Genomic DNA, 19550 nt, shown 5'->3' with positions numbered 1-19550 from the left:
CACACCGTACCTCACTTTGGAGCCAGTTTCTTACACCGACCCCAAAATCGGTACAGTCGATATCGAAGAAGAAGCGACGAGATATGGAACACTCTCGGGTTATTTCCTTAACCGTAGCAAAACGCTAATTTTGGCAATAAGATCTAACGATTAATGATACACGTGCTGTTAAAAATGCGACATATTTAGGAATCGACATATCTGCAAATACTGACTGTTAGACCTGTCAGCCCTTTGGGTGGTCCCTCCTCATCATTATTTATTTTGTCCCACTTTTGCCTCAAACCCTGTTTGAATTTTTCCTCTTTGGGAACCACCAGACTTTTTAGTGTTGCTGCAGATTCAGGGAGCCATTTTACCTACCCCTGAAACTTCTGTCTGAGGGCCTGAAGCACAAAATGGTGGCCACCTGTGACATCACCAGCATCCACTGGAACCTACCAGCACCTTCCAGAACATTCCAGAACCCTGTGACAGTTGGAGGCGGTTTAGAATGTTGGGAAGCTAAGACAGAGAGTTGGCAGTTGGAGCTGGCAGTTGGCACCTGACTGGTGAAGAGTGAGCAGCAGAAACCTGAAGGAGGAAGGAGTGAGGCAGCAGGGGTGGAAACTTGTGCCTGGAGTGGGGTCCATAAACCCACCCGTGATACTAGTCCCTACTGACTGAGCCCAGCCTGGAGCCCTGTGTGGGAAGAAGCCAGAAAAACCATCCTAAGGACCTGGACAGCAGGAACAGGCCTTAGAAACAGAGAACAGCAAGATCCTGACCTGGAAACTGGTTTCCCTGGAGTCCGACGTCGAGTAGCCTGAGACCTGGAGCCCGAGGTGGAGAAGCGGCGCTGACTGGAAAAGCAGACGTCGTACCCGGAGCCGCCGGAGGTCAAGAGAGGGCGCCGTCAGAGGTCGTGAGGAGTACCAGAGGTCGAGGAGAAAGTCACCCGAGGTCGAGTGAGCGACGTCATCGGAGGAGTGAAGTCCGCCCTCCGGAGTCGTCGGAGACCGAGGTGAGGTGTACCGGAGGTCGGGAGTGAGGATCGCACTCCGGAGTCGCCGGAACCTGTGAGAATCGTGCCGGAGGTCGGGAGTGGAGGTCGCACTCCGGAGTCGCCGGAAACCTGAGGAGAGGAGCACCGGAGGTCGGGAGTGGAGATCGCACTCCGGAGCCGCCGGAAGTCGACATCGAGTCAAGGCCGGCCGACATCATCGAAGTTGAGGTCGCCATCGGACCGGATCCGCCCGAGGTCGACATCGAGTAAAGACTGCCCGACGCCATCGAATCGGAGGTCGAGATCGAACCGAGGCCGCTGTCATCGAGACCGGAGCCGCCTACCGGCGTCGTCAAAGAACTGACATTGTGCCGAGGCCGCCGACATCGAACTGGAACCGCCCCACGGCGTCGACACGACTCCAGCGGCGTCGGAGCATCAGAAAAAGGGCAGTAAGTGGAGTAGAGGGCGCCTAAGGCCCTGTGGAGACCTGAGAGACTGCTCTAAGGGGCTAGGGAGGTGCTGGAACCAACCTGACTGTGCCAGGGGTGAGCTGGGACTAATCTAGAGAAGTTGTGTGGAGGGAGAGAGCCAGGTCTCTGGTATTCCCCCCTTGATCTACCTCAGTTTAGGCCTCAGCCTTGTCCAAGCCAGGGAATAGACACCCCCAAGCCTTCCACATCCCCTCAAGCTGTGCCTGGGCCAAATCAGCCCTTAGGAATTCAAAAGTGATCTGAATCCATGAGTGTCACTGTCAGCTTTTAAGTATTTATTAGGGGCACTGTATTTATTGTATTTAACCTATTTATTGTTCCACTGTATTTATTGGTCCACAGTATTTATTGATGCACAATATTTATTGGTTACAGTATTTATTGCCTCAGAATATTTAATTGCCTGTCTGTATTGCACTTTTATTTATGCCTTCAGTATTTATGATCACCCCTATTTATTGAATCATTAAGCCAGTATTTATTTGTCCTGCACTTTCTAAAAAGTTTGTATATTGTGATTGTTATTTATTTTCTCCAATCAGCAACTAAGAGAAAAAGCAGATAAAGAAAGTTATTTTCATAATTTTTACGGTGTAGAGTCGTTTTTTGGAACGGATGCACGCATGGTTATTGTTTGGGTATGTTGTATGCTTAGCACGGAGCCTGATTCCTGACCACTCGAGCCAAGCTACCACAGTGTGTCCGGAAGACCACCACCACCCCTTCTAGTGTGGGAGTGGTTTTCCAACATAAATTGGTGTTCAGTGGTGGGATAGAGCTGTGCCTACGCATACTCAACAATAACTGTGGGTAGTCCATAGGCCTACACCGGGAGTTTTCTCAAGAGCGGCCTTCCTAATTGTGGGTTTTTGTTTTTTTCAAATTTACTCTGGTGGTGGGAGGAGGTATTATTAAAGGTACCCCCCTGCATAGTTACTGCACAAAAACCTGTCCTCTAACCTGAGTGGGCAAGATGGAGTTTGTACTAGAAAATCTAGAAACGTACACTGTGGCCCAACTCAGGGAGTTTTGCCAGCGGGAGGGGGTGTACTGTCCCCCAGGAGCAAAGAAGGGTGCACTCCAAACCAGCTTAAGGGCTTGGGGGGAGGCACGCCGAGAAAGCAAGGCTGAGGAGGAAGACAGGGATGGAGAGCCTGACCCCGAGGGGGCTGAGATGTACCAACCTGAGGTGGGGAACCTGTCAGCAGGGCCCAGAACCATTTCTAGGAAGGGCAGCAGTGCCTCTAGCGGTGGCTTGTCTGAAGTGGAGCTAACAGACCGGAGGGAGAAAAGACAGCTCACATGGGACTTAGCAAGGCTGGAAAAGGAGAAGGAGGAGCAGAGGATGGCCCATGAATTACGACTGAAAGAAATAGATCTTCAGATCCTGAGAATCGGGGCACAACCTGTTCCTAATGGTGGCAGCCAAACCCAAGAGATCACCAGGGAACCTAAACCATACCTGCCAAAGGACATAGTAGCTAGCTATGGAGTGGGCGACGATATCGCCAAGTGGCTAGCGGCCTATGAGGTCTCATTGAGGGCCCATGGGGTTCCAGAGAAGTACTGGGGAGGGGGATTGTACAAGTACATGCCTCCAGCTGGTAGGGATGCTTTATTGGCCCTCGAGGAGGATGAGCAGACCCACTACCCCACCATGAAACTGGCGCTCATCAGAAAGTTTGGACTAACACCTGAAAAGTACAGACAGAAGTTCAGGGGTAGTCACAAACTGGGCACGCAGAATTGGGTGGACTTCCTGGACTATGCAAAGAAGGCACTGGAAGGTTGGATTCAGGGCAGTGAAGTGAGGAACTACGAGGGGTTGTTTGACCTAGTACTGAAGGAACACCTGCTCGAGAAATGTTTCCCTGAACTGCGGCAACACCTGGTGGATAGCAAGCTGACCAGTCCCCGGAAGCTTGCTGAGGAGGCGGACATTTGGGCTAGTACCCGGGTGTCCACAAGGGGGACTGGAGGGGATACTCAAAAGGCCGGACAGGGCGCCCCCCAGAAGAAAGAGGGAGGGGAAAAGAAAAAGGAGTTCTCCAAAGGCCCCCAAAATAACTTCCAAGGGAAGGGAACAGGATTCACCCCTAGGGCTAACCCACCCAGAAACCCTAATCCTGGCCAGAGTCAGCAGCCAAGGGTTGTCCATTGCTATGAGTGCGGTGGCGTTGGACACTATAAAGGAGATCCGAAGTGCTTGAAACGACCACCCCCTCCCACTGGAGGAAAGACCCCCGGAGTAGCTAGTGTAGTGCTCGGGGAGGAGATGCCCTTAACTAAGGGAAGGGAGTGGGCGGGTGTCACTTTAGTGTCCCTGGGAGAACGGGAGATGGTTCCTAAGATCCAGGTGCCCGCAAATACCGCAAAGTATGGGCAGTGGGTCACCATCAACGGCCAAAGAGGGGAGGCTCTGAGAGACACAGGAGCCAGTATGACTATGGTGCGTAGCCAACTGGTGTCTCCAAAGCAGGTAATTCCCGATGTACTCCACCCAGCCGCGATGGCTGACGGCAGAACAGGCCACTATCCAGTGGCCGAGGTTCCCTTTGAATGGGGGGGGGTTGCAGGTTCACTTCGAGTTGCCGTAAGCCCTGCCGTGCCAGTCGATTGTCTGCTGGGGAATGACATGGAGCACAACGCTTGGAAGGAGGTGGAATACCGGACTCACACCGAGATGCTGGGTACACCTGACTGGGCCTGTGTTAGCACAAGGTCCGCGACTACCCGAAGAGGGAGTTCGTTTCGGCTGGAGCCTGGAACAAAGGCCCAGCCAGCTGCCAGTCAAGGGAAGAACCGAGGACAGGAGGAGCCTGCCTCGGCGTCCCCACCCCGTAGGACGGATAGGCCACCGGAGGTGGTGGACCAGGAGTCTGCGGTGGGGGACGTTACCAAACTGGAGGACCTACCCATCCCGGCCGAGTGGCACGTGGAGGGAGGCCCGTCCAGGGAGGAATTCTGCCAGGGCCAGAGGGAGTGCCCTACCCTTGAGGGGCTGAGGCGACAGGCCGAAGCCCAGGCAGCAGGGAACGTTGAAGGAAACTACAGTGTTTACTGGGAGGATGGCCTCCTCTACAGTGAACCCAAGGCACCCCTACACGGATCGTCACGAGCCTTGGTAGTCCCTCAACGTTACCGAGCCTTCCTTCTGGAGTTGGCTCACGAGATACCATTGGCAGGACACTTGGGGCAAGACAAGACCTTCGCCCGTCTTGTCCCACACTTTTATTGGCCTCAGATGAAAGTGTCGTCCGATACCTACTGCCGGACATGTGTGTCTTGCCAAGCCAGTGGGAAAACAGGGGTGAAGCTGAAAGCTCCCCTGGAACCACTTCCTGTCGTTAGCACCCCCTTTGAAAGGGTGGGCATCGACATTGTGGGTCCATTAGATCCGCCAACTACAGCTGGTCACAGGTTTATCCTGGTTCTGGTGGATCATGCCACACGGTACCCAGAGGCAATACCTCTGAGGACCATAACAGCACCTGTTGTGGCAAGGGCCCTGATGGGAATCTTTACCCGAGTGGGTTTTCCCAAGGAAGTTGTGTCCGACAGGGGGACCAACTTCATGTCAGCGTATATGCGGGCAATGTGGAAGGAGTGTGGAGTGACATACCGGTTCACAACTCCTTACCACCCCCAGACCAATGGTCTGGTGGAGAGGTTTAATAAAACCTTGAAGGGCATGATCAGAAGTCTGCCTGAAAGCCTGCGGAGGAAATGGGACGTCCTCCTACCCTGTTTACTTTTTTCCTACAGGGAAGTGCCACAGAAGGGAGTGGGCTTCAGCCCCTTCGAGCTTCTGTATGGGCACCCTGTACGTGGACCTCTCAACCTGGTGAGAGACGGATGGGAAAGAACTCCCAGAAAGCTTCCCCAGGATGTGGTGAGCTATATGCTGGCCTTCCGGAGCCAAATGGCTAAGTTGTGGAAGCAAGCTTCTGACAACTTGGAAGCCAGCCAAGCAGTGATGAAGGCGTGGTATGACCACAATGCTCACCCGGTGGAGTTGGAGCCTGGCCAGAAGGTGTGGGTGATCGAACCGGGAGAGCTTAGTGCCCTCCAGGATCGCTGGTCAGGACCCTTTGAGGTGTTGGAGAAGAAGGGTAAGGCTACCTACTTGGTGGACCTGAAGACCCCTCGTCAGCCCCTGCGGGTGCTGCATGCCAACCGCCTCAAACCCCACCACGAGAGGCCCGAAGTCATCTTGATGATGGTGACTGACGGAGGAGAGGACGTGGAAAGCGAGCCTCTCCCTGATCTGTTTGCGTCTCAAGAGAAGGATGGGTCGGTGGAGGGAGTGATTCTCTCCCCATCTCTAACTCCTGAACAGCAGGAGGACTGTCGCCAGGTCCTGGGGCAGTACTCCTCGTTGTTCTCCCTTGTCCCGGGTAGGACTCACCTGTGCGTCCATGACGTGGACACAGGAGACAGCCCACCTGTGAAGTCCAAGATCTACCGGATGTCAGACAAGGTGAAGGCCAGCATTCATAGTGAAGTCACTAAGATGCTGGAGCTAGGAGTGATCGAACCTTCTAGCAGCCCCTGGTCCAGTCCGGTGGTGTTAGTACCAAAAGCTGCACCACCGGGTGCCCAACCAGAACTGAGGTTCTGTGTGGACTATCGGGGACTGAATTCAGTGACCAAAACTGATGCTCATCCGATCCCTAGGGCGGATGAATTGATTGACCGGCTGGGAGCTGCCCAATATCTAAGTACCTTTGACCTTACTTCTGGGTACTGGCAGATCTCTTTGACTGATGGAGCAAGGGAAAGGTCAGCCTTCTCCACGCCCAATGGCCACTACCAGTTCTGTGTGATGCCCTTTGGGCTCAAGAACGCACCTGCCACGTTTCAGCGCCTGGTAAACCAGATCCTCACCGGAATGGAGAGTTTCTCTGCTGCTTATCTGGATGACATAGCCGTCTTCAGTAACAGCTGGGAGGATCACTTGCGTCACCTGCAAGCTGTTCTCCAGGCCCTGAGACAAGCTGGATTGACGATCAAGGCCAGCAAGTGCCAGATCGGGCAGGGGTCGGTAGTGTACCTTGGACACTTGGTGGGTAGGGGAGCGGTGCAACCCCTCCAGGCGAAGATCGAGGCCATCATGGCCTGGGAACCCCCCAAGACACAGACTGAGGTCCGAGCATTTTTGGGCCTCACGGGATACTACCGTCGCTTCGTGAAGGGGTACGGTACCATCGTAGCCCCCCTCACGGAGCTCACGTCCAAGAAACAACCTCGACGGGTAGTCTGGACGGAGGCTTGTCAGCAAGCCTTTGAGAAATTGAAGAAAGCCATGTGCGAGGCCCCGGTCTTAAGGGCCCCAGACTTTTCCAAGGAGTTCATTGTCCAGACAGATGCATCAGAACATGGCATTGGGGCAGTGTTATCGCAACTCAACGAAGAGGGTCTGGATCAACCCGTGGTCTTCCTATCCCGGAGACTACTTCCCAGGGAACAGAAGTGGAGTGCAATAGAGCGTGAAGCCTTTGCAGTGGTATGGGCTCTGAAGAAGTTGCGGCCATACCTGTTTGGCTCGCACTTCCTAGTTCAGACCGACCACAGACCCCTTCGTTGGCTGATGCAAATGAAGGGGGAGAATCCCAAGTTGTTGAGGTGGTCTATTTCCCTACAGGGAATGGACTTTCAGGTGGAACATCGGCCTGGAGTGGACCACGCCAATGCAGACGGTCTCTCAAGGTATTTCCGCCTTAGTGATGAGAACTCCCAAGGGGTTGGGTAGCTCTCCCCACTTTCAGCTGGGGGGGACGCGTGTTAGACCTGTCAGCCCTTTGGGTGGTCCCTCCTCATCATTATTTATTTTGTCCCACTTTTGCCTCAAACCCTGTTTGAATTTTTCCTCTTTGGGAACCACCAGACTTTTTAGTGTTGCTGCAGATTCAGGGAGCCATTTTACCTACCCCTGAAACTTCTGTCTGAGGGCCTGAAGCACAAAATGGTGGCCACCTGTGACATCACCAGCATCCACTGGAACCTACCAGCACCTTCCAGAACATTCCAGAACCCTGTGACAGTTGGAGGCGGTTTAGAATGTTGGGAAGCTAAGACAGAGAGTTGGCAGTTGGAGCTGGCAGTTGGCACCTGACTGGTGAAGAGTGAGCAGCAGAAACCTGAAGGAGGAAGGAGTGAGGCAGCAGGGGTGGAAACTTGTGCCTGGAGTGGGGTCCATAAACCCACCCGTGATACTAGTCCCTACTGACTGAGCCCAGCCTGGAGCCCTGTGTGGGAAGAAGCCAGAAAAACCATCCTAAGGACCTGGACAGCAGGAACAGGCCTTAGAAACAGAGAACAGCAAGATCCTGACCTGGAAACTGGTTTCCCTGGAGTCCGACGTCGAGTAGCCTGAGACCTGGAGCCCGAGGTGGAGAAGCGGCGCTGACTGGAAAAGCAGACGTCGTACCCGGAGCCGCCGGAGGTCAAGAGAGGGCGCCGTCAGAGGTCGTGAGGAGTACCAGAGGTCGAGGAGAAAGTCACCCGAGGTCGAGTGAGCGACGTCATCGGAGGAGTGAAGTCCGCCCTCCGGAGTCGTCGGAGACCGAGGTGAGGTGTACCGGAGGTCGGGAGTGAGGATCGCACTCCGGAGTCGCCGGAACCTGTGAGAATCGTGCCGGAGGTCGGGAGTGGAGGTCGCACTCCGGAGTCGCCGGAAACCTGAGGAGAGGAGCACCGGAGGTCGGGAGTGGAGATCGCACTCCGGAGCCGCCGGAAGTCGACATCGAGTCAAGGCCGGCCGACGTCATCGAAGTTGAGGTCGCCATCGGACCGGATCCGCCCGAGGTCGACATCGAGTAAAGACTGCCCGACGCCATCGAATCGGAGGTCGAGATCGAACCGAGGCCGCTGTCATCGAGACCGGAGCCGCCTACCGGCGTCGTCAAAGAACTGACATTGTGCCGAGGCCGCCGACATCGAACTGGAACCGCCCCACGGCGTCGACACGACTCCAGCGGCGTCGGAGCATCAGAAAAAGGGCAGTAAGTGGAGTAGAGGGCGCCTAAGGCCCTGTGGAGACCTGAGAGACTGCTCTAAGGGGCTAGGGAGGTGCTGGAACCAACCTGACTGTGCCAGGGGTGAGCTGGGACTAATCTAGAGAAGTTGTGTGGAGGGAGAGAGCCAGGTCTCTGGTATTCCCCCCTTGATCTACCTCAGTTTAGGCCTCAGCCTTGTCCAAGCCAGGGAATAGACACCCCCAAGCCTTCCACATCCCCTCAAGCTGTGCCTGGGCCAAATCAGCCCTTAGGAATTCAAAAGTGATCTGAATCCATGAGTGTCACTGTCAGCTTTTAAGTATTTATTAGGGGCACTGTATTTATTGTATTTAACCTATTTATTGTTCCACTGTATTTATTGATGCACAATATTTATTGGTTACAGTATTTATTGCCTCAGAATATTTAATTGCCTGTCTGTATTGCACTTTTATTTATGCCTTCAGTATTTATGATCACCCCTATTTATTGAATCATTAAGCCAGTATTTATTTGTCCTGCACTTTCTAAAAAGTTTGTATATTGTGATTGTTATTTATTTTCTCCAATCAGCAACTAAGAGAAAAAGCAGATAAAGAAAGTTATTTTCATAATTTTTACGGTGTAGAGTCGTTTTTTGGAACGGATGCACGCATGGTTATTGTTTGGGTATGTTGTATGCTTAGCACGGAGCCTGATTCCTGACCACTCGAGCCAAGCTACCACAGTGTGTCCGGAAGACCACCACCACCCCTTCTAGTGTGGGAGTGGTTTTCCAACACTGACAATATCATTAAAGATAATATAGAGCCATTAATAGCCAAAACTAAGGCAGACCTCGTGAGACTGCATAAGCTACATTTGTCTATTATCGGCAGATGTAACATCATCAAAATGTTATTTTTTCCTAAGTTTCTATATCTTTTTCGTGCAATCCCGTTGGAATTTACAACTGATTAATAAAACCTTTAATAACTTTAAATAGCAAAGGAAGAAAGCGAGAATCTCTCCCATGGTAGGCCTCCCTGACTTTAGGAACTACCAAACGGCCTTCCTCTGCAAACAAGGTGCAAACAAGGTACCACGTGGTTTGTTGATGAGTTGGAATATCAACCTATATGGTTGGAATTGGAATAAGGCCTCATAAATAATATCTCCTTCCCTCTATTCTGACAATGCACCCTTCCCTACTCCCATACATGAAGTATATTATCCAGAATACCAAGCAAACGCTTTTACGCTTAGACGCACGCTAAAACATTACATTATGCAACTCTAACAAAGCTGCAATTTGGAACAACCCTAGACTTAAAAAAGACGGGCAGCTAAGATTATGGAACGTTGGCTGCAAAATGGTGTTAATTTGATCAAAGACATCTACAAGGACACCTCGTCTAAGCCCTTTTCTATTCTGCAAAAAGAATTAGGTTTAGACAACATAGACTGATACAGATTCTTGAAACTCAAAGTCCAACTCTCTAAGCATCCCATAAGACCGGTCAGCCCCTCGCTACCCCACAAGCGGAGTCAACTGACCAAATTGGTCCACTTGGTGTGGAGAATATATAAACTGCTTCTCGCAAACCCTCGTAAAACACTTACTGAGAAAAAACGGAAATGGGTAGCCAAACCTAACACTAGAAGTATCAGATTTGACTAGAAATGCATACACATGACTCCTTTTGCGAATAAGATCACGCCATCGCTCTCCCAAACAAAGTATATGATCATTAATAGAGTGTACTGAACGCCATTCAGATTACACATGCTTAACCTTAGTCAAAACCCTATGTGCTGGAACTGCAACTCATTAGTAGGACACCTAGCTCACATGCTATTTTACTGCCCTACTCTACAACCCTTTTGGGATAAGATCTTTGAATGCATAAAACACACCTTTCACATCAAACCCACAAGAGAATTCTCATACGTTCTCTTGGGCTTCCTCAACCCTCAACTACAAAATAATGACCGATATCTTTTAGACTTGATGCTCATACTCGCCTGAAAAATTATTCTTAACAATTGGAAAAACTTTAAAATAATCTCTTTTAAAATGTGGCAAGAATGGTTAGCCTTCCTCAGAGGCGCTGATAATATAACATTACAACTCTAACCTTGGCACCCATCTCTCAGAGCAATGTGGAGTACATTAGATGCCTCCTCCTTTACCTTCAAACCTCCCTGAACGAGCCCTTTGTACATCTCCTTGGGTTGCTCGTAGTATACCCAACAACAGAGCCCTCCAAACCATGACATCCTCATTGAAGCCCGCAGAAGATTCCATTTCGTGCTTCTTTAACTTAGGGGTGATTATCCGCTAACACTCCTTTCTGTTTTCCATTTCACCTGTGTAATGCCTTACATGATAGGATTTGTTATCATAAGAAAAATGCTATATTAGTGACTGTATAGACTATCCCTGTATTACCTGTATACGGATACCATTACAGTGTAAGTTATAAATGGCCTGTTAGTCAGTATATACAGAGCTTTTGTCCCTTGCCAACTGTAACCATCTATATAACGATGTGATTCTGATACATCCCTGAATTATTTTATTTTGCCACTGTATTTTGTATGTTTTTGCTGCTGGTTCTTTCTGAAAACGTAATAAAATTATTTGGAATCAAATAAGTGACAATGTTCTCCAGTGTACCTCAAACATTTATAAAAATGTGATACACTATTGGGTGACGATTTACCAGTTTACTTGGCGCTCACTATTTACGGGTATGTTTAGTACATATACAATCTACAAACGTAGTGCTCCAAGGGTAGGGAGAATCACCCAACCCCCTTAAATATGACCACAAATGATCTCTATCACAATTCCCAACCCGAGAACCCACTTAGTTCAATTATGTGAATATCTAATCAACAAACAAAGTACCACGTGGTTTGTTGATGAGTTGGAATATCAACCTATATGGTTGGAATTAGAATAAGGCCTCATAAATAATATCTCCTTCCCTCTATTCTGACAATGCACCCTTCCCTACTCCCATACATGAAGTATATTATCCAGAATACCAAGCAAGCGCTTTTACGCTTAGACGCACGCTAAAACATTACATTATGCAACTCTAACAAAGCTGCAATTTGGAACAACCCTAGACATCGTTAGTTAATGCACTGCATAGTGCCAATTCTGGTAACTGCCAGATCGGATCACATGTAAATATATTTATTTGCAGTACCTAGGAGACAGCAGTAGTGAATATTAGCCCGTTACTGTCTTATAAGGCAAGGATAATATACAAGACTTGATTGTAGCATATTTCGGAGTCTCAACTCCATCCAGGCGGTTTCCATAATAAGCATTGTCACCCGTGAAATACGGCGCCCGGATCGGGTCATATATAAATATACTCACATGCGGTTTTGAGAACAGAGCATTAGTGAACATAAGCACAACATGATCTTAACAGACAAGAATTGCATTGAAGATTTAATTTGAGCACATGTCAGAATCTCAACTCCGCCCGAATGGTCGTCATAACGAGTGCAGTCACCCTTCTAATATGGTACCCAGATCGGGTTTTATGGAACCGCGCTCTAGTGCGGCATCAGCACGATGACGGTATTTATATCAGTTCAGAGCGTCCTATCCGATTGGACACAAACTCGGCGGGAGATAGGAGAGCCGTTGATTTGTTGCAACAGGAGACTAGACTTAGCCGGTCTTTAATGTAACTTCCCCGTCTCATGTCTTATATAACACGGACATATATTTTAATTCTAGATTACGGGAACATTGCCAGGATATAGAATGCATTCAAAAATTGGATACTCAAAGACATTTCGCATGTAAATTTATCAAGCGAAGTTATGCAGATACTGACGAAATTTATGATTCACGAAAATAAAAACTATACGGTGAGATTGCGGAACAAGCACTCCTGCTTTAACACTAACTATATACTAATGAGTGATTACGTTTAGTATCAGGATTACAAATTGGATGTCATCACACAGATTTCCAATTGAGGGTAATATTTTAAGCGCTTGCCGGGACGGAGGTACAACTGGCGTGGAGGTAGTATGTTTGATTAAGAAACTTATTATAGATGTGTATAGTTCAGGATCATATTAGACCGAATATATGAACTGAATATGATTGTATTACTATTTAGGTATTAACAAGCTGCATTCCAGGAAGACAGGTATGCAGGTACCTTTTGTGTGCCAGTGGTATTTGGAGCACCGTGTTACACTTTGAGGGATGATTTATTGGACTACTGAGTGGGTGTGATTGGTCACTAATTGGTACAACTAGAAATATGGATATACTGCACCACGTCCCACTTCACCTCACCGTAATTATTTTGTTGAGACATTTAACATGATAAGAAAATACAGGATTGCATATAATATGAATATGCAGAGCCATGTCTTTGTGGGTCTTGGCTTAGAAGCTATTGGGATGGTTTTCCACAGTGCACCATATACTATGTACTTAGGAGGATGGTTTTGGTTTCCACAAGACATGTGTGTACAGTGTGTGATGTTTCACACACTACAACCACATCTATATTTTTTTTCCAGCCCTGAGGAAGTCGTGGGGAATACCCTAGACGACGAAACGTGTTGGCTGGCTTGACAATAAAGGAAGAATATAAAGATCAAGAAAATTAAAAAAGAAATATGTCATAAATGTTGATTAGATATTCATATAATTGTGAGTTCTCGTGTGTGCTCGGGTTGGGAAATGATCTTTAAAAATGTATTGCACCGGAATGGTATCACACATAAAACTACTTCTCTGTACCATCCTGCTGGTAATGGTGCAGTAGAGAGATTTAACAGTGTAATCAAATGGATTATCCAACTGGCCAACAACAATAAGCTGGAGTGGAGGAAAGAGTTGCTTCTTACTATTTCGGCCTACACTATCACTCCATGCAATTCTACGGGGTGTAGCCTTTTTTTTTTTTTACAAAACTATTTTTATTGAGTCAGCAGAGATAGCAATTGCAAACTTTACAAAGTAGTGAAAGCATACAATAGTCAGTATATTGGTTTCCAAGCAGATGACTATTATAGAGCATTTGTAAAACAAGAAAACAAAACATTCGGGTCTGTAAACGACTGCCCCTAACATTCTTAACATATGTGTCATATATCGCATACCAAACAATGCCTTGATCATGCCCCTTGGGGTGTAGCCCTTTTGAGCTGATGGAGGGAGGACAATGTGGGGTGGATGACGGGAGCCAAAAAGGTTGACTGGTCATCAGAAGATATTAAGCAAAAGTTTAAGCGAGTAGAGAATGTGTTAAAATAATCTTTATGACATTAAGCATTAAAGGAACCTTGTGCACATTGCAGTGGGTGACAGAGCTAGAGTTGAGAAGCAGTATGTTGAAAAAGGGGCAAAGTCATTTTTCGCACCTATTTCTAGAAAAACTCTACTGTAACTTCGTACTATTGAATGAGGGAAAGATCTGGTATCTCTCTTCTGTCTCTCTGTGTAAGGGGGGAGGGTGTATGACCAAATGGATGACACACAACTAGTGCCCATTCATTCAAGGAACAAATTTAATTGGTTAACTAAGAGTGATGGGTGTGAACAAATGCATAGCCAGCTGACCAACCTGGCTGGGTTGGATGCATGTGAGAAAAGCTTAGACGATTCAATTTCATTTTTTTTTTTTTTTTTTTAAACAGACTTTATTAGGTCACAGAACAAAATGCAGTCAATCCCCATCCCCAATATTCCGCCCTCCAACCAAATCAGGACGTATTGCAGTGATCACCCCACCACATTAACTACGACTGTACAGCATTCACCCCAATATTATCCGTGCTACAAGGTAGTGCATCCACAAGAGTAATCCACAGTGAGTGTGCGATACAGCCAAAATACCCCCCGACCCATCCCCCAGCAACCCCCCTAACGAACCCCACCCACCCAAACATGTCGCCAGTATCTTATCAGAATTACATGTACATCAAAGCCTCATCCACCACACGTCGGGTCCGCCTCCCAGCAATCCCAACAGAGAGTACCTCAAGAGCAGAGGGGGAAGCCTGTTACAGGGCGCTCAAGGAACCGGGGTCCCATCATCCCCCACCAGATCTCCCCCATCCCCCACAGCCGAGCGTTTGAACAAGTCCAGGAGCGCCATCCATGCCCGGGCCCATTCGTGCGATCTTTCATTTTCACTGCATCGAGCCAGACACAATTTATAAGTCCCCTCACTTCTCGCCCATTTCTCCATTTCCCTAGCCCACCGTAATAAATTAGGGCCTTGCCGCGCCTTCCAATGAGAAGTAATCTCCCGCTTGGCCAGGACCAGCCCTAGATCAATAAACCTACTGGTGACCTTAGTCTTTGCAGTATGCGGAAATCCATGTAGCAAGCAGACCCCCGGGCCTACCTCCAAGTCCCTCTCTGTCACCGTCAGGAGTAACGTCGCCACTTCCTCCCAAAACCCTGTCACCTGCGGGCAGTCCCAGAACATGTGAAGAAAAGTCACCCCACCATGACCACATCGGGGGCAAGCATCTGGCCCACCAAAGTACTCAGCTATCTTGTGAGGGGTAAGGTATGCCCTATGAAAAACATAAAACTGTATAAGCAGGAAGCGTGCATTTCGTGTACACTTCCAAGGGCGCTCCATGATTTCCTCCCAGTTTTTGTCCGTAATAGGTGCTCCCAGGTCCGCTTCCCACTTGACGCGCAGGGCAGCCAGGGGTTTCCGCATATCGCCAGTAATCCACCTATAGAGACAAGTCACCGCCTTAAAGATACCCGCCGCCATCACTACATACTGACAGGCAAGAGAGGTGTCCGGCTCTATCATCCCCTTCCGCCAGTGCTTCCTGACGGCCGCAGTCAAGGCTGCATGGAATAGGAAGTCCCCCCGCGGGAGATCATGCCGCTCCCTAAAGTCGTCAAAAGGGAGCAGGTTACCATCCTCATATAAGTCTCCCAATGTCATAACTCCCGCCTCCTCCCAGGCCAATAACCGGCTCCAGTCTCCCCCGTGGGGTAGCGCCTCACACATTCGCAAAGGGATCTCGGGCGCGTAAGGAATTAGACGATTCAAATTTCATGGAGGAAAATTCAGAAGTAGCTAACAGAGTGAGCAAGTTTGGTAGAGTTGTTCTAAGAACCAAAAAAGATGCACGATTATATCAGAGATTAAAGGTGCGGACCAACTCTAATGCACTACTACTTGTAGTGTGGAGTTTAATGTAATTTCAATCCTTCACAACATGTATATTTTGAACACCAGTAATACTTGAGGCTGAAAATGATGGTGTAGTATTTTTTATAATAAATTATAGGAATTATTCATAGTAGACCATAGTAATGTTTACAGTGTAATGCATTTCGATTTTACAGTAATTTATATTTCACATATTTATATTACTATATAGTCTTGTGTGTGTATTAAAAGGAGGGAGGGGTATTGTGATGTCATTTAAGTCACTTACTAGTGTTGGCCCTCCCAGGACAACGTACTGGGATGTCAACATCCTGTGAGATAGAATCAGGGGAGTTGGGGGGAATAGAGAATGTTTGGAAGGATGATTGGGGCAGTCTTCAAGGAAGGATGTAGTCGCTATTGTACATAGTGATTTGTGTAAGGGTTTTTACTTTACAATAAAAGTACACCTTTTTCCAAGGACTGCGTCCAGGAGATTCCTTACACAGTGCAGCTCTTGAGAAGAACTGAGGCTGGAAGGGGGTCAATGGAGCACAGGGATCGCAGAAGGAGGAGGAGTACCGAAGCTGGAAAGGGCTTTGACAGCAGCACTGAGACCGGGTAGGTACGTGGGGCGCGGGAGTGACGAGTCTGAGGGGAAGTGGGTGGAGGGGCACTCACTGAGGCTGTATGGGGGTCAGGAAGTCGGACCCTGGTGCTGCCGGTTTATACCGGGGTGAGAGTAGCCCCAAGACTGCAGAGGCCTCGGAGCATCATATAAAGGTGTTGGAGAGTGGCAGGTAGCGGCAAAAGAGGGGGATAATTGACTAAAAGACGAGCAGATACTGACCAGACCGGCGGCTGCGAAATTCGTGTTCATCTCTCCCCAGTGTATCTGAAGAGAATCAGTGATGGAAATGGACGTAGAAATGAGATGTGCTGTAATGAAAGTGATTATCCCATTCTAAGATGGCGGGGAGCTCGACTAAAACTGATTTCTCTTCAGCGGCGGCCATCTTGACATGGTACAGGTTACGCAAGGAGAGGCCGACGAAGCAACCTGAGCCACGATACGATACTCATCTTTTCCCTCACCATTAGCTCTTGCTTGGGTCGCCGATAGATTGTTTTGCAGACGTTAATGCAGGCTTCGTTCGCCTCTGCCATTTGGTAGGTTACTTAATGAAGTCAGCACGTCACAACTCATGCCTACATTTCATAGATCCTTTTTCGTTCCACACATCCTAAACCACAACCGCCAAGTCAAAACAAATATTCCAGAAAGTGTTAAATGAACAAAACAAGCATTTACAATGCAATGGTCTCGGCATTATTAAAGTTAGAGCTATTGGCATTGCTCATGACATTATTTTTGTTTATGTTTTTGTTTTTAAAACAGCATTGTTAAGTACAATGTCAATAGCTTAATCACTCTCAAATGCGAGACCTATTGCATTTGCATCCACACACAGAGCCACACACACAAAGCCACCCACACACACAGAGCCACCCACACAGAGCCACTCACATAGAGCAACCCACACACAAATAGAGCCACCCACAGAGCCACCTACACACACACACACAGAGTTCCCCGCACACAGACAGAGCCATCACGCATAAAGCCACCTACAAAAAAAGCCACCCACACAGAGCAAGTCAATCATACTGACAGGTTTTAGGTGTATGTCAGTTGTTGTGGTATATATCTGGATACAATAACATCTCAGAGAGAAACGAGGGAGGGCAGCGACAGCATGCACACACAAACTGACCATTTACTGCCTGTGCACGCAGGAGGCTGAGAACACGGACCTCTCGCACCCAGAGGAGGCAGGAGAGGAAGAGCATTGATAAGCTGACCACTAAGTGCTGTACGCGGAGGCTGAGAAGGAGCAAGGCTTACAGGCGAGACTGAAGCAGGGAGACACCGACTGCCTGTGTGAGTTGACAAAAAGAAGAGGCACTGCCTGCACCCAAGACTGAAAGGAATTCTGCCTGCACTGAGGGGTTGCTGCCGGGGGCTTGGCAGACAGGCTTTAAGAAGTGAAGATCACTGCCTGCCCTCACAGACGGTTCAAAAGAGAGCCTTGCCTGCAGAGGAGCGAGGGGACGCAGCCGCCTGCTCCTAGGGGTTGAGAGGTGCTTGCCTGCACGGACACAGAGCAGTGACTTGTGCCTGAGAACAGGAGCCCGTGAGGATCGAGGCAGAAAGGAACAGTGAACCCTGTGGCCACAGCAGGCACCTGGAGAAAGAAGACAGGCAGGGAAACTCGCGAACCCGTCCTGCCTGCTGCACTGCTCTAATGCTCTGTTCCCCGTGGAGCCCCTGCAACCCGAGCCAGCATCACCCTGCTGCACCAGACCCTGCTTCTGCCTGCTCGCTCTCGATGCCTCCTGTGACCCTCGCCTGACTGCTGCCTGCGCTCCTGCCCCCGATGGTCCGCCGCAGAGGCTGAAGCAGTGGTCCCGCTTGTCTCCGGTTGTTCTCCGAGCTACCCTCGCCCCAGGCCCCCTATGAGTGCAGCCTTCCCCCCTCCCCTGGCGATGATGCATCGCCCCCTTGGAAGCAGCTCTGCCTTCAGCATAGACTCTCTCATAGGGAGCCCTCCGCAGCACAGCCCCGGGCACTTCGTCTACACCGGGTACCCCATGTTCATGCCCTACCGGCCGGTGGTGCTGCCCCCGCCTCCTCCTCCCCCACCCAGCCTGCCCCAGGCCGGACACCCGCACCACCAGATGCCCAGCCTGGCAGCGGGCTTCTGCTCCAGCCTGGCGCAGGGCATGGCGCTCACCTCCACCCTCATGGCCTCCCTACCCGGAGAGTTCCCCGGCTCCCAGCAGCACCAAGAGGCGCTGCGCAAGTTCGGCTCCCTGAGCCTGCAGGGGGCCCTAGACCGGGCCGAAGCAATGCAGAGCGACGAGTGTGACTGGCATCATCACAAAGGGTCTCCTGAATTCAGAAAGAGTCGCCTGCCCTCTGGCCCACAAATAATACCACTGTGCGTGTTCATGTCGGGTATCACACACATGCACCCCTCAGCAGAACATCCAAGGTGCCTCCCGTGTACGTGAGCACTCTCAATGACTGCCTGTTTACATCAGATATGTAACTTTTAATGTGTATCCCAGTGCCATATCCGTCTCCTGACTCGGGGTGCGGAAGGTCCGGTCATGTGCACATTACCATTAGGTTTTGTAACGTGTCCCCCAACAACTGGTCCGAGGAGTCTCGAGAATTCTGGGGGTTGCAAGGGGGGGGGGGGGCATGTCAGATTCTGCACCGCAGAACCACGGAGCTCGAGTCTCCAGGTTTTAGAGTCTCCGGTACCGTGCATGTTCTTTCAGATATACATGTGTGCTCCTGGGCATCATATAGGAGGGATCTCCGTATACAAGTGGGCCCCTGTATTCAGGGAGTCCCCAGTACTGTGAATGTGTATGAGAGATTCTGCACCTCTGCATCATGTAACAAACACGAATCTCCTAAATTCACTAAGAGTTTCGGGCACTGTGCATGTTCATTACACATACACGTGTGCGCCTCGGCATCACATGGGAAGGGTCTCCTGTATTCAGGGAGTCCCCAGTTCTGTGCATGTATATGCCAGATTTTGCACCTCTGCATCATGTAACACGAGTCTCCTAACTATACGAGTCTCGGGCACTGTGCATGTTCATTAAACATACACGTGTGCACCTCGGCATCACATGGGAAGGGTCTCCTGTATTCAGGGAGTCCCCAGTACTGTGCATGTATATGCCAGATTTTGCATCTCTGCATCATGTAACATGAATCTCCTAACTATATGAGTCTCGGGCACTGTGCATGTTCATTACACATACATGTGTGCACCTCGGCATCACATGGGAAGGGTCTCCTGTATTCAGGGAGTCCCCAGTACTGTGCATGTGT

General features: G+C 49.5%; 1 protein-coding gene across 2 annotated transcripts in view; it reads right to left on the bottom strand.

Moving 5' to 3' along the window:
- Window positions 1–16544, bottom strand: part of LOC146830307 (uncharacterized) — a 98641-nt gene extending 82097 nt beyond the window's left edge. Inside the window, exon 1 of one of the 2 annotated variants that reach the window (XM_085604498.1) lies at window positions 16485–16544. The gene's annotated coding sequence lies outside the window, so the exon portion shown is untranslated. The remainder of the gene's footprint in view (window positions 1–16484) is intronic. The other variant, XM_085604497.1, reaches the window with a different exon arrangement.
- Between the last annotated feature and the right edge of the window lie 3006 nt (window positions 16545–19550).

This window comes from Triturus cristatus, chromosome 5_1 (genome assembly GCF_964204655.1).
Source record: "Triturus cristatus chromosome 5_1, aTriCri1.1, whole genome shotgun sequence".
Classification (NCBI taxonomy): Eukaryota; Metazoa; Chordata; class Amphibia; order Caudata; family Salamandridae; genus Triturus; species Triturus cristatus.
Note: the sequence above shows the minus strand (reverse complement) of the source record. Positions and strands in the feature narration are given on the sequence as shown.